The sequence below is a fragment of the Kogia breviceps genome, chromosome 4, assembly GCF_026419965.1.
Source record: "Kogia breviceps isolate mKogBre1 chromosome 4, mKogBre1 haplotype 1, whole genome shotgun sequence".
Lineage (NCBI taxonomy): Eukaryota > Metazoa > Chordata > Mammalia > Artiodactyla > Physeteridae > Kogia > Kogia breviceps.
Genome location: NC_081313.1, coordinates 43,206,182 through 43,225,548, shown reverse-complemented (window position 1 = coordinate 43,225,548; position 19,367 = coordinate 43,206,182). Strand labels below are relative to the sequence as shown.

Here is a 19,367-nt window from a genome sequence, read left to right as displayed (position 1 = left end):
GCCCTGACTTGGAGGGAAGCCCTCACTCTTGGCCTCAGTACAGTACACGGTATACTTTGGTCAAGGGTACTCTCAACCAGATGGTGCTTCCTAGTGTAGAATGACCACTCAACTTCATACATAGTTCTTGGAGGTTAGTAGGGTACATTTTTATGACCCTTCAATGAGTTCATACTCACTTAAAATACATCTTTATCATGCCCTTCAAGGCTCTGCATGATCTGGCCTCTGTCCTTCTCACTCTAACATCTTGGACTGCCTTCCCCCCCCCCTTACTCACCATAGCTACCCTGATTTTTCAGTTCCTCAACAGTGCAAGCTCTTTTGCAGGGCCTCCCAACATGCTGTTTCCTGTGCCTGAAAATACTCTCCTCCCAGTTCTTGCCGTCCTAGTTCTTTTTTCCCTAGGTCTCAGCCTAGAAGCCGCCTCCACAGAGAAGCCTTCTCTGACCAAACACCTAAGAGGGTCATCTCTTGCCCCTTCCTCAAAGCCTCTCAGCTCAACTTCTAACTCCAGTCATTGTGACAGCAAGAGCCTTGTCCAGGTGTCACCTGCCAGAACCTTATCTCGGCTGTTCCTGGCTTCCTTTGGTCACTGCTTGAGGGTTTCTCCGATGCTGCAGTGGGAACTTCACATGCACAGCCTGGGAATGGGAGGGAATTGATGACACATGACCAGTGGGAGCTGGTAGGCCAATGCTCCTCTCTTTAGTCCCTCAGATGGACAGTTTTGAGGTGCATGCTATATGGTTCCTCAGTGCCCCGACAGGATCGCTACCACGGACCACAGCAATGACCAACTTGAGACTATACCCTAGTTTCGGCTTTTCCTCTTTCTTGCTTTTCCTTTCCCTGGTCCTCAACCCTCTTCCCTAGGGTTGCTTCCCCAAGTAAACTACCTACATGCAATATTTTGCCAAACTTTTCCTTGGAGAACCTAGGTGAAGAGAGTCCTCTCCCTTATTTAATATCTTAGGATCTTCATTTCTCTCATAGCACTTATCACAGTTTACATTACTTTTATTTATTTCTATGGTTATTTTTTTGTTCTGTGCAACTCATCCGTACAATTAGTTTGTAAACTCCAGAGTGCAGGAACCTAGTCATTTTCAACTGTCTGTATCCTTAGCTCCCAGTGTGACGTAAATATATATTAAATGAATGAACACATCTCGAAAATGTTGTATGTTATTTTAGGAATGACAGTTGTATTCTAGGCATTGAGAAGCAATGTGACATACTGGTTAAGAGCATATGAATCTAGAGTCACACTTTCTTGGCTTAATTCCTGACTCTGCCACTTAAGTAGCTCGGTGGCCTTGAGCCTATCACCAAACCATGCTGGACATCAACTTCCCCACTTGTAAAATGGGATTAGTAATAGTACCAAGTGCATGGAATTGTTATGACGCTTAAATAAGTTTTATATATAATGTACCCAGGACAGTGCCTAACACATAATAACTACCCAATATACTTTATTTATTTCTTTACTCTTCCCCTTTTTATAGTCATTTAATGAAATTCAGACTTGCACAGATGTAATATCCATTTTAGATTTTGATGTTTATCAATCCTTTAGCTACATTTTTCAAGTATGCCTGGGTTGAGTAATATCAGCCTACTGACCCATAGCCAAGAATCAGAGAGTTTAGGGCTGTGGTACATTAAACATTTCACATGTCTTTGGTTCCCCCTAAAAGGTGCTTTGGGAACATATATAGATTAACCGAAACTAGGCAAAGACCAATGCTAACATACCACATGTTCATTTCCTCCATTTCTTGTCTTTTGCCATGTTTACTTCAGTGTGATTGTATTTTAAAGTTATCAGCTAGAACTAAGACCTAATGGTAATCATGATCACAAGCCCCTAAGTGTTTTTTGGAATTATAATCTGTTTAAGCAATGATCACATGTTACATTAAGAAATGCTGCTAGGGTGAGGGTTGGGAATAGATGGCTTTATTGATTTGAACACAAACCAAGGACTGCTTACAATCCTGCCCTGTCCCCTCCCAGGTCATCAGGAGTAAGACCCGTCTTTTCCACGTAGAAGGAACTCATGCCCCATCAATATTGGCTTTTTATGGGTCACTCTGATAAGAGAATTTGTACCTATCTAGGGACTGGAGAGTGTTAGGGTCTTGGTTCCAGCAAGCTGCTTTCCTATAGAGTCACTCCAGAGGAAGAGCAAAACCCACACAGCACTCTTCTGCTTGGGTCACGAGCCCCCCTTTCAAGTGACTTCAAGGAACACTTCCTAAATTCATTTAACTCTTGGGAGAAAGAAGATGTAGACAGTGGGTTCTAGTGTGGATAGTTTCAAGCCAAGACAAAGAGGCTGTGTGTTGGCCCATGGGAGGCAGAGATGCGGATGCCTGGATGTTGTCCTGGGCTGCGGAAGGCAGGCAGTGCTGCATTCTCCGGTCGTCGTTGCTTCAGCTTCCCCACTTGCGGAGAGGAGCATGCCCCACTCTTCTCCTGACTTCCCTCTTAACTGCTCCCTTCTGATGAATCCCTACCCACATTGGGGCAGGCAGGTGGCCAGACCCTGTGGGTCAGAGTTGGGTAAGGCAGGTGGCAGGGTGGCATGACTCTAGGAAATAGGGGGTGGTGCACAGTGAGGGAGTAGAAGTCTCAGGAGTCTCCTTCTAACGCAGGGGTGAAGTGTACCATCATCAGGTAAGAATACGGCAGGAGGGAGACCACTGAGTGCTGTGGAGCGTCAAAGACAGGAGAAATGGGCCCTGATTCTCCCACTGACGAGCTCTGTGATCTATCTCCTCTTTGACTCTTTGTTTCCTGGAGATTGGACAAGTGCTTTTTATTTTATTTTATTTATTTATTTTTGGCTTTTTGGCTGCGTTGGGTCTTTGTTGCTGTGCGCAAACTTACTCTAGGTGCAGTGAGCAGGGGCTACTCTTTGTTGCGGTGGGCGGGCTTCTCATTGCGGTGGCTTCTCTTGTTGCGGAGCATGGGCTCTAGGAGCGTGGGCTTCAGTAGTTGTGGCACGCAGGCTCAGTAGTTGTGGCTTGCGGGTTCTAGAGCGCAGGCTCAGTAGTTGTGGCACACGGGCTTAGTAGCTCTGTGGCATATGGGGTCTTCCCAGACCAGGGCTCAAACTGGTGTCCCTTGCTTTGGCAGGCGGATTCTTAACCAGTGCGCCACCAGGGAAGTCCCTGGTCAAGTGCTTTTTAAACTTGGTATTTGCTCATCCTGTGTGAGCTGATTTTGAGCCCTTTGCTTTGTATGATCTGGTTCTGCCCACATCTCACTGTCATATGTTCACTGACCCTACAAAAATCAGCGGGGAAGCTCCTGTGGCTTTTGCAATAAGAATATGATTTTAGATGCTATTATTTTTGAAGCATATTAAACTAGTATTTTGTCTATTATTTTTTAGTTGTTGTTTTAGCCTAGAAGAATAGGCTATAGAATTGTACTTAGCCTAGGACATGGCCTGTGGATGAGCTTCATAAAAATGATAAGATCTCCTGAAATGACACATAGGTGTACATATATATTTATATGTGTGCATGTATGTATACATATACATGTGTGTATGTGTGTGTTTGTTGTAATATTGGATTTAAATAACATACCACTTTTTCAAAAGTTCCTTCGTGTTTTTCTGTGTGACTTCATTACAATTTTGTTATGTTGTGTTTATATCCATTCCTTTCTTGCCTCATTGCCATCCCTGTCCATATTGCTGCTCAAAGCAGAATTTTAAGAACACCCCAAGGTGTTTCTAAATGAAGCCAGTAAACAGCTTTAGCTGACACCTCCAGCGTGGCATGGTGATACAAGCCAACACAAGCAGGGAGTGGGAAGTTTGCTGACAGCTGTGGGCACAGAAACCTCAGGACTGGTTTGGTGAGGCAGCCTTGAAATCAAGCAGTAACTTGTGGAAGAGCCTAAGAGGACTTAATCATGTTGTCTCTTGTACCGGCTCCCTGCACGAGGAAAGGAAATTCTAGAAGAGGCTGAGTCCTCTTTTAGTCAAAGCAGGAGAAGAAACATCCATGACCAACCCAACGGGGACAGGAATGCAGGTACACGGATGCTAACTCAGCACCTCCTGTGTAAGGTCTCAGGCAGGGCTGGGTTGACATATCTTCTTTTGTGTTTGGTGTCTGGGAGCCGTAAGGAAAACTCCCAACATTATCCTGTGTATTAGTTAGGATACAGATTGGGTCATTCGAATGACAAGATTCCCAAACACAGTGGCTTAAATAAGAAAAGAGTATTTCTTTCTTATGTATAAACTCAGGTATCTTGTCCAGAGTCCGCTGGTACCTTGTGCTATTGGGGACCCTGCTCATAAAGGGCCTTCCTCCACTAAGTGTTCTTCATTTATCCTATTTAAAAATGAAGCTGTTCCACAGCTATACGGTAAGCCTTAAAAATCTAAGAAAGTTTGTGGAAAAACAAAGGAAATAGAGACCATCAAGCATGCATTGCAGAGAGTGTTAGCAATATGGTATAGAGATTACATGGAGCCGTAAGTATCATATTGCTTATCATTTTTCCTCTGCCACTTCCTAGCCTCTGAGCTTGGGCAACTTACTTAACTTCTTTGTGCCTAATTTATAAAAAGATGATAATAGTACCTACCTTGAGGTTTGTTGTAGGTTTGCATATATTAATGATTTAACACATGCAAAGTGCTTAGAACAGTGCCTAGACCATAGTTTAGTTAGAGCCCAAGAATGGATACTGTTGATGCCCTACCTTTATCTATTGATACTCACCATTTTGTGAACTTCAGTTGGGTATTTACTGCAAGAATCTGTGACTCCGCCTCCAGGCTCCCTCTGGCCTCTGAGGGTGTGTTCTGCTGCCTGCAGGGCAGATCCTAAGTGCTGAGAATTTAAAAGATATCCAGTCATTCTCAACCAAGAGGCTGAGCTGCCTTCAACAGCTTCCTTGTCTCTTGAGTGGGACGATTCTGAGATGTGTTCAATATCATTCCACAGAGGTCCCCAGGGTGACTGAGCCCTGGTTGCCCACATTAGAAACCTGCTCACTGACCTATTCTGTATTGCTTCCTCGCTTTCCACGGTTCATTTCCCCACACTCCTGGTCTTCCTGGCATTGCCACCCAAGTTAACTACTCACATTCAGGATCAGCCTCTGGGATATGCCAACTAAGACACACTCCCCTTACTATACACTTTTGTCCAGCCGTGATGATCTCAGGATGCACTCTGATCCTGGCAGCCCTAGCTCTTCGTTTTTCATGCACCTCTACCTTCTGGTGTGCCTTTTCTCACTTTAACAATAGCATCTGCCCCAGGGTGAGACAAATGCAGATTCCATACTCCTCAAACCCCCACCCCCTGCACTGATGTACATACTGAGTCGCATCAAAACCAGGCCACAAAGGAAATGGAATATTTTGGCAAGGAATATTCAATGTCTTTGGGGCTTGCTCTCCTGCCTAACTTCCTGCAGGTTTCTTTTGATTTCTCTTGGGGACTGCACATATGGCATATTACTTAGATTTGTGCCTGGGTTATGACTGCATTAAATCTGAGACATGGGGGAGGACTCAGGTACACAGCTCTACATCCTGTTGTGATGGATAAGCATTCTCTTTCCATTTCCTCCCCAGGGCAGGGAGAGGATGGAAGTGTTTTTCATGAAGACAGGAAATATCTTCACTACTATATTGTGAGCTAGATGGAATTATCCTCAAAGAGCAGGTCCATAGGGGTGAGGAGAAATTTATGTGGGCTGGATTGTTAACGAAATGATTAAACAATAGTGCTCTCTGTGGCCACACCCTCCTATTTTACACAACGGAAAAAAAACAACTTGGCAAAATAAAATCAATGCTGCCTTCTTTGAAATGTGCTATCATTTCATTGTTACAGGTGTGCAAGACCCAGTGCCAAGAAACCCAAAGATAATACAGGTAGTCCTCATTTTGTAGGATTCCAATATGTGTGAATTTCAGTCACCACAGTTTAGTTAAATAAAACCAGTCCCCTCCAGCAACATGGTTTAGATTTCAGTCACCCTGGTATATGAACCGTGAGTACTTGCGTGAAGTACAAGCGCTACTAGCTCATCAGTACACATATTTAGGAAGCTCATCACTTCTTAAATATGTGCCTCACCATCACAACCGTGCCACTTCTTTCAAAGTCTGTTGGTGATTGGTCTCTGTGCGTCTGTTATTCAGTTTACACACAAACAGCAAAGTGTGCAGTTGGGTTGCCTCCTTGTCTTCCAGTGATAACCTATGTGACATTTTACACAAATGGATAATCAATGGAATGGATTGTCAACAAGAATGAAAGCGAAGAAAGAAACACAAAGTGAGAATTCAGGAAGTAAAATTCACATTGGATGTAAATTGAGTTTAGAAAATATAGCTGAGCATGGGAATGTTGACACTGGAGCCATTCTAGAGACTCCAGGTAAGCGACCAAAGGGATTTAGGAATTTATTTCTGTAAGTGTGGAAAATGACAAAAAGATGATGTCTCAGAGGAAATGACACCAGCACCCCCTACCACACACACACACATTAAAGGGACTCTCAGGTACTTCATGGTATTAAAAGTGCAAAGGATAAAATGGAGGAAACATCCAGATTTAAACAACAGACTGACAATTTACCAAGGCATAGAAAAGATACTTACTCTGTATTGTAAGGTATATGACAAGAAGGCAAGCACGGTCCTAATCACTCTAGATAATGTTTTTACAAAAAATAAAACACTTTAATTCTAAATAATATGTTAAACTACAGTGTGCTAAATAAATATTTGCTTTATTATTTTTTTCATTATACATTTATAACTGACAGTTTTTACTATTTTGACAAAAATTTCTAAAGGTCACCAAACAATTGTAATTTTTACCAGTGATCATTAAGACCATTTTGCACGGTTTCCGCCTGCATGGTTAGTTTTACAGTACTGCACTACAGCACAAAGACTGCCTGTACTTGAAGTTTTACCTTATTTATTAGGATAGTAAGAACATGTGGGCTTTGGAGCCTGGGTACCTGGGTTCAAGTCCTGACCCCAGCACTGAACTGCTTGCTGTCTGCTGCTGGCCGACGAAACCAACTTCTCCGAGACTCGGTTTTCATATTTGAAAACCATAGAAACAGAAATAATTACCACATAGAGTTCTTGAGGTAACAGACAAGGAGGCCTCTGGAAATGCACCTGACATTCAGGAAGCATTCAATAAATAAGCTCTGTGAGAGTGGAGACCCTGTCTCTTTTCTCCATTGTAAGATCCCATTTATTTTTATTTATTTTTTTTTTGCGGTAAGCAGGCCTCTCACTGTTGTGGCCTCTCCCGTTGTGGAGCACAGGCTCCGGACGCGCAGGCTCAGAGGCCATGGCTCACGGGCCCAGCCGCTCCGCGGCATGTGGGATCCTCCCGGACCGGGGCACGAACCCGTGTCCCCTGCATCAGCAGGCGGATTCTCAACCACTGCGCCACCAGGGAAGCCCGTAATATCCCATTTAGAACAAAGCCTGATATAGAATAGTTGCTCAATAAATATTTGGTGTAAAATGTTGAATAGTTGTGTTTAACGTTCAACAAATGTTAGTGACCTGATTCTCTTCCTCCTCTTTTCTTTTCTTGCTTTCTCAGAGCTGTACACTTTCAGGGAGTTGAAATCATGGGACCAGTTTTTCTGAGAACCCAGGAGGTTCGTCAGTGTCCTTCCCTCGCAGTTATCGCTGTCTTGTCTGTCCCTGCCCGTTTGATTCAGGTGGCAGGCCACTCAGCAAGGTTAACATTTTTCACATAAATAATGAACTCATACAAATCTATAGGAAAAACATTAAGTCTTCAAAGATGGGAAAAGAAAAGAACAATTAATTTGCAAACAGACTTAACATATATTTAGAAAAATTCAGCCTCACTTCACAACCAAGGAAATATAAATCAAAACCTGAGAGATGTTCTCTCTGTGGTCACATTTTCACCGATTTCCAGAGTGATGGAGACAGAGACTAGTGATAGTGAGGTAAGAAGGCTCTCTTCTCAACTGCTTTGCTTGTGAGAATTGGTATAATCCTTTCAGAAAGCAATTAGAACACACGGACCATGGACCTTTAACCCAGTAATTTTACTTCTGGAGTCTGTTCCAGAGTATTCAATGTGGGTGAAGCTTTAGCGTAAAGATTTTCATCATAGTGTTATTTTTAAGAGAGAAGATGGAAAACTACCTATATGCCCAACAATAGGGACTGTTGCTGTGGAAGATGGTATATACACTTTTTATTAGGCAGTAATATCTGCAAAGAGTTCGTGTATAAAGAGTATATGTCAAAATGTTTGTGATTGTGATAGAACATTGTAGATAATAAATATTTTAAATTACATATAAAATGCAAACAACTGATATCTAAATGCCTTCCTGGAAGAAAATGTGAATAACTACCATTTATTGTGATTTTACCATTTTCCAGAACCTTTGCATATTTTATTTCTAATTCTTATAACAATCCTGCTTGTTAGATATTGTTATGCCCATTTTACAGATGAGAAAATGAGGCTCAGAGGGCCAAGTAACTTTTCTGAAGTTCCAGCTACTTGTATACATCTGTTTTATAGTAAAATCTGTGCCTCCTTGCCAAATCAGACTCCTTTATTTGGTTGAGGGTTTTTTTTTTTTTTCAAGTTATGAACTAATGAATAATTTTCTAAGTTTCTTGTTTTAAAATATTTAGAAGCATAGACTACTTTAATAATGATCATAAACATGGTTAACAAGAAAACAATGTAAACTTAATAAGTCGTTTAATCACTCTGAGCCTTAGTAGCTATTGAATAGCTCATTTTATAGGGCTGTATATCAAATTGAAGTGAGACAGCAGATAACGTGTACAAAAACGCTTCCAAGTTATTAAAGGAAAGGTGTTCTAGTTTTAACTGCTCTTTTCTTAACATCTTAAATCGAAAGTTTTATTTACTTCAGTTATTTATGAGTTATCATTTTTACTTTAAATATTACAAGGGTTGAAAATCTTCAATAAAATGAGTGCTTCCTCACTTACAGATTTTAACGTCTATCTCAGTTAAGAAAAGGGGGGGGGGTGGTAGTCATTGTTTTGCAGAGTTGATATGGAAAACCTAACATACATCCAGCATTCTTTGGGAAAGGAAATAGAAGGCTCCTGTATCAGATGTTTTGGAAAGAAAGTGACTGCGTAATAGGCTGGAAGTTCCAGGCAGGAGCTTTCCCAAATCACTTTTATTGATTCTTGTTGAGTACTCATGGAGTTGAAAATCTCTGTCTCTATTTTTCATATTCTGACACACTGTTGTCAGTGGTTATCTAGCTGTTTTTTTTTTTTTTTTTTTTTTTTTTTTTTGCGGTATGCGGGCCTCCCACTGCTGTGGCCTCTCCCGTTGCGGAGCACAGGCTCCGGACGCGCAGGCCTAGCGGCCATGGCTCACGGGCTTAGCCGCTCCGCGGCACGTGGGATCCTCCCGGACCAGGGCACGAACCCGTGTCCCCCGCATCGGCAGGCGGACTCTCAACCACTGTGCCACCAGGGAAGCCCTATCTAGCTGTTTTTCTGAGGATTTGGTGGTGATGTTTTTGCTGCATTTGGCTGTGTGTGTATGTGTGTGTGTGAGAAGACATCAGCAGATCCTAAGCACTTACGGAGCGTTACCTTCAGGGCTGTTAACTCTGGACTCTCTCCAGGCTGCCAGGATCATCCTAGATGACTCTTCCCTGAAAAAAGGACAAGGTGCGGCTCATCCTCAAGGATGATTCAGATCCCTGTGAACCTCATCAGTGTATTTGAGTTTTGTCCCTGGGCGACCTGGAAGTGCCCGCAAAAATTTAGGAGATGCAACCATCTCGTTGTTTCTGCACCAAGAGAGACTCCTGAACAGCTTCTAGGAAAGCAAGTAGAAATATTTGGCTGGGGCCGCTGCACCTCGACTTTCCTACAAAGTTCAAAGGGTTATTTGGTCAGTGACTCGCTCCCAAAGCCTGCTTTTGTGCGGCCACAGTTCTAACTATAGGACTGCCTGCCACCCAGATCCCTTAAAGGAAGGTGCCTTCAGAGCCCAGCTCAGCTTGGGGTAACTTTCTAAAAAGAATTGACCTTTTTTTTCTTTAAGAGAGAAAGAAAATTGGCATGCAGTCAGACATCAATAAATATACAGTTGGTTCCATTTACATGACACACTTTTGAGTCCTGCCTTTTACACTGGATAGTAGTTATCTCCCCAGCACAGCTTGCAGCTGTGAAGTATGGGTGCTTCAAACTTGCCTACTGGACACCGTTCAGGGCCCTTTCTCTCTCAGCTGTAATAACATTCACTGTGATGTAAGTTCCACCAACATCTTTCAGCCCGAGAGGAAGTTTGGTTTGGCCGATTTAAACTTAAAATAGGGAAAGAAAAGCTTGTTTTCTTGTTCTTCTTCTAGACTAGGCTGCAGTTTTAAATTAAGTTGTTGTAATCACCTGTACTTATTTATAAGTGGAAAATGCAATCTCACACATTGACTACAATCTTTGGCAGACTCTGATAAGATCCCAGATGGTCTAGGAGATGATTGTAAATTATTTCCATGCATGCTTATTTATGTTCCTATTGGACTCTTTCTCTATGTATAGCACTCCGTCTTATATGTAGGAATATGGCCAAATGACAGGTTTAAAAACTTGTGTAAAAAAGACAACTTTTGGAGAAACTAGAAAAACAATACCCAACAATAACAAAGTGGTTGTGTTCAAGGATGGCAAAAGCTTGTGAACCTTTTCTTTCAGGATCAGATAGCCTAATTTTAGGCTTGTGAGCCATTTGGTCTCTATCACAACCACTTAACTTTGCTGTTGTGATGCTAAAGAGCACAGATAATGGTCTGTGGGTAAGGCTGTGCGCTCCAATAAAACTTTATTTACAAAACCAGGCAGCTATTTGCAGCGACAGTTTGCCAGTTTCTGAATTATAGTATAATCCATTTGATGCATGCATTTGGTATGTTGCTTTCAGCTGAAAGTTAGGGAAAACCCAACTAAAGACAGCTTAAGAATCATGTTAATTCACATAAGAAGATTATCTCATGTAAGAAGTCTCATTATAGGGAAGTTCCAGGGCTAGTTAATAATAAAGCAGTTTGATGATGTCATCCAAGGCCCAAGTTTGTTCCATCTTTCATCTTTCTGCTCTCCCATCCTTGGCTCATTGGCTTGTCCTCAGGCTGACATGGCTTCCACAGTTCTAATGTTACATGTAGGTGCAACAACATCTGGCAGAAGAAATAAGACTTTTCCCCCATGTATTTCTTTTTAAGAGCAAGACAGTCTTCCCAAGAAGACCCTTCCATTCCATAGACCATGTCTTATCGACCAGAATTGGACAGAACATTTCAAGAAGGGTTTGAACAGTATTTGTTGCCTACAGCTTCTATGACACCAAACATGGTGACATAAAACAATGGAAATTTATTCTGTCACAGTAGTTCTGGAGGCCGGAAGTCCAAAAGCAGTGTCACTGGGTCAAAATCAAGGTGTCAGTAGGGCCGTGCTCCCTCTGGAGGTTCTAGGGGAAAATTCATTCCTCGCCTCTCCCACCTTCTGATGGCTGCTAGCATTCCTTGGCTTGTGGCCACAGAATGCTCAAATCTCTCTTTGTTCCATTTTCATATCACCTTCTCCTCTGTGTGTCTGTGTGAAATCTCCCTTTGCCTCTCTCTTTCTCTCTCTTTCTTTTGTTTAAAATATGGAATGCTTCACAAATTTGCATGTCACTCTTGTGCAGGGGCCATGCTAATCTCTCTGTATTGTCCCATTTTAGTACATGTGCTGTGGAAGCAAGCAATGCCTCTCTCTTATAAGGACACTTGTGATGGCATTTAGACTCACCCAGATAATTCAGTATACTTGACTTATCTCAAGATGCTTAACTTAATCACATCTGGAAAGAGCCATCTTCCAAATAATGTAACATTTACAGGTCTGGGTATTAAGATCTTATAACTTTGGGGGCCATTATTCAGCATGCTACCATCATGGAGAACTTTGATTGTCAAAGTAAAAAACTTTGACGTTCTTTTAAAGTAATAGACAGTGATTAAATCAACTACCAGCAAGAGGGAACTACCATGATTTTTTTATATTAATTAAGATTTACTTAAGTCAAATAAGGGAGGTGTTGGCCTAAAAACGTTGAAATTCAGCAGGCATGGAAAAATCTGGAATATGACTGTTAGACAGGCAAACATCAGTATCTGCTATAGCATACTTGTATGCAACTATTGTGTTTAGCAAGAGTTCACAATGACTTAAGAAAATAATTTTTATAAAGTAATAGGAAAAATGTTTTATCTATAGTATGGTCACAACACAGAGAGTGAAATACTCTTGAGCATTAAAAAAAATGGAGACAATACACTAAAAAAGTTACTAGTGGTTTTCTGGAGGTGGTGGGAATTTGGGTTATTGACTTTCTTTTCTCTCCTTTTTTGTATTTTCCAAAATGTTTATGAAAAGTATGTTGCTTAAATTAAAATAATAAATCAATAGCATTAGATTGTTAGATGATAATACTAGAGTATTTTTAGAGATAATATCAGTTTATTTTGTATCACGTCACTTAATTTCTCTATCTCATTTAGTTTACCATATCATGAAATTACACAGAATAGTCATAGATTCTACCCAATTTCTTCTGCTTTCAAAAAGACCTAGAACCCTTACCTTGTCACTAGAGTTATCTTTCTGAAACATAGGTTGTGAGATCCACCATGCTTCTCATCAAAAACATTTAACGTCTTTCTGTTGCTTTAGAAAGTGTCTTTTCTTTTTTAACTTTGGCACTCAGAGCTCTCCACTACCTAGTCCAAATTCTTTTTCAAAGTCTCTGACACCAGATGCCCACTACATTCAGTCATGTGCTTTTGCTCTGCCATGCCCTTTTACACTCTTCCCCAAGCTGGTTTCTAACTCAGGGGTTCTCACCGTGCTCCCAGATGGAGGAGCAGCTCAGCGTCCCCAAGGATCCTATTAGAAATGCACATTCTCAGACCCCATCCTAGACCTACTGAATCAGAAACGCTGGGGGTGAGCCTACGGACGCATATGTTAATAAACCCTCTAGGTAATTTCAATATATGCAAGTGTTTGAGAGGCTCTGGGTTAGCTCTCTTTGTCCTACTTTATTATTGCATTCTTACGTCTGTAGCTATCAACACTGCTAGAATAACCACTGTATGATTCTTCCTAGAGAATTAATTTGTAAATCAATTTTATAAGTATATATTGTGCCAGCCATTGGCCTTCCAAATGAATGACATACCTATATGCCTATGATTTTCTTGCTATATCAGTCATTTTTCCTTTAGATAAGTATTTCTTATCCTGTTTTAATGTATTTTATGCATACAAGTCAATGAACCAGGGCAAGAATGAACACCTTTTCTTAATGATCCTCTGGATCACTTATTCTAAAATCATTGAATGCCTGCTTTGAGCCAGGCATTGTCTATGATTCAAAGCCATTCCTTCAGCCATGGTTCATTGAATCGGCCTGGTAATACGTGACCATCCCTCCATCTCTCCCTTTTTCCTCAGCTAAACTGAAAACATACCCAGGAGAATTATGGCCAGTGTGTCTAAAGGCCCAAGAGAACCCTCCACCAAATATACTTGTAGTTTTATAACCTTAGGAAGATCATCTTTCCCCAGAGTCTTACATTCACCATTGGTGGAAGTAGAGGTGGTAAGGTTTCTTTCCTTTGTATATATGGACTCTCGTGGGCTGGAATTTATGAGCTTCCATAGAGCTCTGTGGTGAGGGAGGGCTCAGGCCCTACTTTTTTTTCTACTGCCATCTGAAGGAAGTGTGTTTTGACCTCTGATCAACACCTAACCCCGTGGCTGGCGCAGAGTAAAGGCCTACTAAGCAACTGCTGAATAAACGCAAGAAATAATGGAAGGAACGATGGATGGACAGAAAGATAGAAGGAAGAAAGAGGGAGAGAGGGAGGAGGGAAAGAGAAGGAAGGAAGGAAGGGAAGGAGGGAGAGAGAAGGAGGCAGGGAGATGGCTAAGGGTAGATCAGACACAGCTTCTGATGTGGGGAAATGCTTATGGGAGACAGGTAGAATTGGAACTCTAATACCTAACCTGTGCCAGATACGTAGGTAGGTAGGTAGATAGATAGATAGATACATAGATAGATACATAGATAGATAGATATGTTCTAACAGTAAGTTAACTGTTCCATTTGGTTCCCTCCCCCTGGAGGGTGTTTTCAGCAGCTCCTCCCTGGTGCAAAGCATGAGGCCTCTCTGCGAGTCTGAGAAAAGGGCTTTGTGAATTATAAAGCAGAATGCAGATGGTGACTAACTAAGGCATCACAAGCAAGGACAAGTCTCCTGAGCAGTCCCAAGAGAGACTGTTTTGCCTTCTTTTTGTCATTTGAATTCTCAAAATTGTCCCCAGCTTAGACCAAATCAACCTCAAATGGTCTATGATTTAAATTTCCACTCTGAAAATCTAAGCAACTTGGGAATTGTAGGAACTGGGCCACTTGGATATAATTTATAAATAATACTCGCCTTTCAAATGGCCTGTCTTCCCAGAGCCCTCTGTCCTGTCAGTGGGACTGCTCCCAAGGGCCGAACTGCTAAATTGGGCCAGCAACACTGAAGTCGCTGGTGGGAACATCTTATCTCTGATTCTTCTAAGAATTTTGGACACTTTATTGAAACATTTGTTTTTGCGCATGTAAAATGTAGGCTAAAAAGTTATTAGCTATCTTTAGGTTTGGAAAGGCTTTCAGGATTTTAATGCATGTGATCCACTCAGCTTTTACTTTGTCTACTGCTAAAATAGTTGAAACTCAAATCAAATACTAAGCAGAACCCAAAACATCCTGGATACATAGTGATGTTCAGGGGCATTAAACAATGACGAAGCCCTCTGCTGCTTTTTTACAGAATTCTGTGGACGTGAAAGGGAGCCATTAACACCATCTTTTCCCCTCCCTTTCTTTCAGGTCAGTCCTGGTGGGCACAGCCTTAGCCTCTGTTTGTCTGTGCCTCTGAAAGGCCAGTCCAGCTGTGTTAAACTGGACGGTAGTGTTTTGCGGGACCAAGGCAGACAAGACCATGCAGAGTTGACTGGCCTGGGAAATGATCCCTGTTATCATATGTCTGTTGGGTTCTCATGTTGATATTTTTTTCCTTGCCTCTGCCGGGCTGGAGTGATCGAAGTCTCATGTCTGTTCACACTCTGGGATTATGATACATCTCATCAGCCCTCATTACTGCTCAGGGAGGGGCAAAATTTTTAAATGGTCAAGTTCAAAGGAGAGTGCTGCTAGCTCTGATCTCTGTTTCTGTAGCAGAATTCCACCAGCCCCATTCCTACACCTAAAATGCACATGCTCAGCTCTCCCCTGCCCCTGGCTGGGGGTATCTGAATTTATACACGTGCCTGCAATTGGCTCTGTGGACTGGAGGTCTTCACATTGCTTCTCAAGGATCCACTAACGGCAAATGACAAAATTGACCGGCTGGCGCAGGAGAGAGTCATATTGAACTCCTTGCATGAGAAACAAGAAATTTATAAAGCAGGGCTTTTCTGGTGTTGAGGTGAACATTTTTTCATTTGGGAAATATACGGCATAATGCACAGAGGTGTGCTATTTCAAATATAATGGGCACATGTACATGTTAAGACAGAACACATACCCATTTCTGAGAACATTGTTCAGCTTGGAAAGCATCTGAAAAGGCAGCTTCATAGTGGGACTCTTCTCTGTTTCTCTCTGGGTCCCACAGAGTTGTTTTTATTTATTTATTTATTATTTGTTTATGCTGGGTATTAGTTGCAGCTCGCCGGCTCCTTAGTTGCAGCAGGCAGGCTCCTTAGTTGCGGCACTTGGTCTCCTTAGTTGCAGCAGGCGGGGTCCTTAGTTGCGGCTCACAGGCTCCTTAATTGTGGCATGTGAACTCTTGGTTGTGGCATGCATGTGGGATCTAGTTCCCTGACCAGAGATCCAACCTGGGCCGCCTGCATTGGGAGCACAGAGTCTTATCCACTGCACCACCAGGGAAGTCCCTACAGAGTTCTTCTTTGTGTGGCCTCCACCACTTCTCTTTTGTTCCCCTTATGTTTTATAGCATTGCTTTTCTAACAGGGGAAAGAAAGTTCCTAGGGATGTGTATCAGCATTTCTATGTATACTTTAAAATAATATGTCATGTTATAACAGAATTCCATAATTTGGGAGCCAATAAAAGACTACAGTTCTCATAATATAAGCAAAGAAAGTAAAGTTTGACAAGTTCTCTTTGCTGGAGGGAATCTGCATCATGAGTCTTCAAAGGGGGCACCTGCTGGGGGTGCAGTCTCATCTTCCTAGGTGGGTCACGTCAAGATCTTCTTGGGTGGTCGAGCATAACATTTTTGTTTATAAAATAGGAAAAGAAAACATTTTTAAGGTTCAAAACAATTCTAGGCAAAGATAGTAACAGGAAACACCTGTTTCTTTCCTGTAGGATCAAACTTGAGGTGACTGAGCTGAGACAGGAGTCCCCCTGCCAAGGTAGGAGCCACATATTTGGGGCCTTTGGTCCAGGATCAGGAAGAGAAAGGTAAGTGTTGTGTGTGAAGACAGCGGTGGCTTCAACAACACAGGCTTTGCCTTCATTGCGTGGACATGGTTGCCCTAGGCAAATGGAAAGAGAAAGAGGACTGAGGGCAGTGAAACCAGCAAGGGGCCTCAGAATGGGGCCTGCAGAGCTGGCAGCCAGGAGGCTGCAGTAGCTTTCCTCAAAAAGCAGTTGTGAAGTATGTAGGGAGGAAGAGGGACAGAGGCTGCTTCCTAATCGTCACTGATGGTGCCCTGGGCAGGGGGTGGGAGCAGAGACCCCACCTGAGCAGAGCAGACAGCAAAGTTAACTCCTGCAACTCTGAGCGGGGAGGCAGCTCTCTGCAGGTGACTTCATGGGGTCACTTCTGCAGGGCCTTCTGAACCTACCCAGGTGTGTTAGTCCCACAGTCTTCATGCGCAATGGCTCTGGGGAACAAAAAGAGTGAGTTGGATAAGAGTGGCGACACAGGGGACAGCATCAGAATCATAGCAAGCAGATCGAATAAGTGAGTTAACGGTGAAAAGAAGAGAAAGCCCAGTGAGCACCAAATGCCACAAAAATCCCCATGTCCCACAGCTGCTGATGGGACAGGTGAGGACAACTGGTTCACAATTTTGTGGAAGAGCTGGTGGGACACTGTTTTGGTGAAAAGATAACCTCCCTGTCATGCTAGGGAGGGATAGCAAGCGGCACCAGGGGATATACGAAGCTGCAGAACAGAAGGATGGGCCTGAGAGAGGGCTCTAAGAGCTGAGCATGGCGCCAGCCAACACGCAGCAAGGAAACCGGGACTTCAGTCTTCTAACCACGAGGAACTGTATTCTTCCAACACCCTGAATGAGCTTGGAAGTGAATTCTTCCCCAGAGCCTGCAGATAAGAGCCCAGCTAGCCAACACTTTCCTGTTGGCCTCTGAGACCCTAAATGGAGAACTCAGCTAAGCCCACTCAGACCTCTAACCTATAGAAGTAGAAATGATATGTGAGTGTTTTAAGCCACTAAGTTTTTGGTCATTTGTTGTGCAACGATAGAATAGTAATACAGCAGCCATGCTCATCCACGTATGTATTGTTTGTAACTGCTTTTACAATACACCTGCAGAGTTAAGTAGTAACAACAGAGACCTCATGGCCTGCAAAACCTAAAATATTTACTATCTGGCTCTTAACAGAAAAAGTTTACTAATCTGTGCTTTAATCAAAAACGCAACCTCACCTCAGATATGTTTAGTGAGAGTTTTATGCCCGACCCAAGGCTTGCAAGAAACAGGACTTACATCTAGGAACGCTCAGCAAATATGCCTTTCATCAAACTGAAACAGGCCAAAAAAACCTAGTAGATACGAGGCTGTCCTGCAGACCCATTCTCCATTCCAGTTTTTAAAAAGCTGGGGGGAGAGAGAGAGAGAGAGGGAGGGAGTTCATTCATACATTCAGAGGAAAAAACTCAGAGCGATGTGTACCATCTCCATATTGGAGATTGTCATTTTCCACATTATGAATTTTTATAGTGGTTAAATTTTGTGTAACAAATTTGTATTAAATTAATAATAATTATAACCATATGATTTTTTGTTTGTTTGTTTGTTTGCGGTACGCGGGCCTCTCACTGCGGTGGCCTCTCCTGCTGCGGAGCACAGGCTCCGGACGCGCAGGCTCGGCGGCCGTGGCTCAGGGGCCCAGCCGCACCGCGGCACGTGGGACCTTCCCGGACCGGGGCACGAACCCGCGTCCCCTGCATCGGCAGGCGGACTCTCAACCACTGCGCCACCAGGGAAGCCCCATATGATTATTAAAGGATACATTGTGCCCCACTGTGTGCTCCTTGGAGCAGTGGCCTGGAGGAAGAGAAGGTATGAAAACGATTGCTTTGTGATCAGAACTTGAATTCACTCCACTGATTCTTGACTTTTCCTCCCTTCATGGTGCCCCTTCTACCTTCATAGCGGGACAAGTCAGGCAGGGTGATGCAGTTCTTCATTCACCATTGTTGTTTATCTAGAAAAGTAATTATCAACCATTTTAGAGTTGCAATGCCCTCTAGACACACACACAAGATTTGGCATGGTATGTATTTAGCTAAATTGAATTAAAATTCATATGATTCTGAAGATTGGAAGAAAGAGTTGAAGAGTTATATTTTGTACCCTCAGGCTGTGATAACCAATTACCACCAACTGGATGGCATAAAACAACATACATTTATTCTCTCACAGTTTTGGAGGCCAAAAGACTGAAATCAAGGTGTTTTCAGAGTGGGCTCCTTCTGGAGGGTCTGAGGGAGAATCCATTCCATGCCTCTCTTCCTTGCTTCTGATGGCTGCTACCAGTCCTCGGAGTTCCCTTGGCCTGTAGCTGAATAACTCCAGTCTCTGCCTCCATTTTCATGTGGCCTTCCTCTTCCTGTGTCTGCGTCTCAAGTCTCTCTCTGCCTTTCTCTTTCAAGGACACCTGTCATTGGATTCAGGCGACCCTGAATGCAGGATGATCTCATCTTGAGATCCTTGATTATATGTACAAAAACTGGTTTGCCAAATAAGGTCACAATCCAGGTCTTGAGGGTTAAAACTTGGGTATACCTTTTTGGAGGCCCCAATTCAACTCACTACAGAAAGTATTTGCATGTTCCTGTAGCTGATAGCAGAAACTTTCTCTCAATTTCCTAACTAGCAATTAAAATCAATAAATCTGTCCTATATAGTAGGAAGAATTGTTTTGCTTTTTCTCATGGGGCTTAATGAATACTCAGCTCCTCTCCC

At 42.7% G+C, this 19,367-nt stretch overlaps 1 protein-coding gene and 1 pseudogene across 2 annotated transcripts in view; one reads left to right on the top strand and one right to left on the bottom strand.

Annotated features, from left to right (window-relative positions):
* Positions 1–19,367, top strand: part of ANKRD55 (ankyrin repeat domain 55) — a 422,110-nt gene that overhangs the window by 113,418 nt on the left and 289,325 nt on the right. For both annotated transcript variants that reach the window (XM_059061147.2, XM_067030988.1), the window contains exon 2: positions 16,515–16,610. The gene's annotated coding sequence lies outside the window, so the exon portion shown is untranslated. The remainder of the gene's footprint in view (positions 1–16,514; positions 16,611–19,367) is intronic.
* LOC131756459 (U6 spliceosomal RNA) lies at positions 11,724–11,824 on the bottom strand (annotated as a pseudogene).